Raw genomic sequence first — 1023 nt, forward strand, 5'->3', positions numbered from 1 at the left:
TATCCTCTGCTTAGCTCAAGTGTGGCCAGCAATGGCTTCTGTGGCACGTCAGGCTGGGTTACGTTACGTCCGCCCATTTTACGTTTGGTTGCTTTAGGATAGGATAGCTTTGACTTTTGTGCTGCAAACGGCTTTCCGGTTGATTTCTGTGCTCTACTGTGCTCTAATATGCTCTGCTTTGCTCTGGGGTGGCCAGAAAAGGTGGCCGCGGCTCGGTAGGTTGAGTTACATTGCGTTAGGTTTGGTTAGCTTCGGCAAGATTAGGAACGGATGCCGTTGACTTTTGCGCTATACAATGCTATTCGGTGTATTTCTGCGGTCTTCCTTGCTCTACTATACTCTATTCGACTCCCTGGACGCTATGAACGGCGGTCGTGGCACGATAGATTTTGCTAGGTAACGCTAGGTTGGGAGAGGTTAGGTTAGGTTTGGTTAGGGTGGCTTTGACTTTTGTGCTATACACTGCTATTCGTTGAATTTCTGCGTTTTACATTGCTCTACTATACTCTGTTCGACTCTTGGGAGGTTTGTCATAGTTGTCTCGGCACGTCAGGTTGAGTTGCTTTACGGTTGGTTAGGGTACGTTAGTTTGGGTTATGTTTGGATTGTTCTCACCTTCGTCGTATAGACTGTTGTCCGGTGGACGTATGCGCTCTACTGTGCTCTAGACTATTCTGCTTGCCCCTGTGGAGGCCAGCAACAGTGGTCTCGGCACGTTAGTTTGAGACCTATAACGTTTGGTCATGTTAAGCTTTGCTAGGTTAAGATAGGGTTGCTTTGACTTTTATGCTATACACCGCTATCTGATGGATTTGGGAGCCCCGCTTGTCTCTGGGGAGGCCAGCAATGTTATTCTCGGCACGTTATGATTTGTTAGGTTACGTTAGGCTTGGCTAGGTTAGTACTAGTTAGGTTTTGATATCTTTGCCTTTTGTGCTACACAATGCAATGGGGTGAATTACTGCGCTCTACTGTGCTCTAGTATTTTCTGCTTGACTCGGGGGGGGGGGGGAAGGGGAGGGG

Source organism: Eufriesea mexicana, unplaced genomic scaffold (genome assembly GCF_001483705.2).
Source record: "Eufriesea mexicana isolate 0111107269 unplaced genomic scaffold, ASM148370v2 scaffold1217, whole genome shotgun sequence".
NCBI classification, from domain to species: Eukaryota; Metazoa; Arthropoda; class Insecta; order Hymenoptera; family Apidae; genus Eufriesea; species Eufriesea mexicana.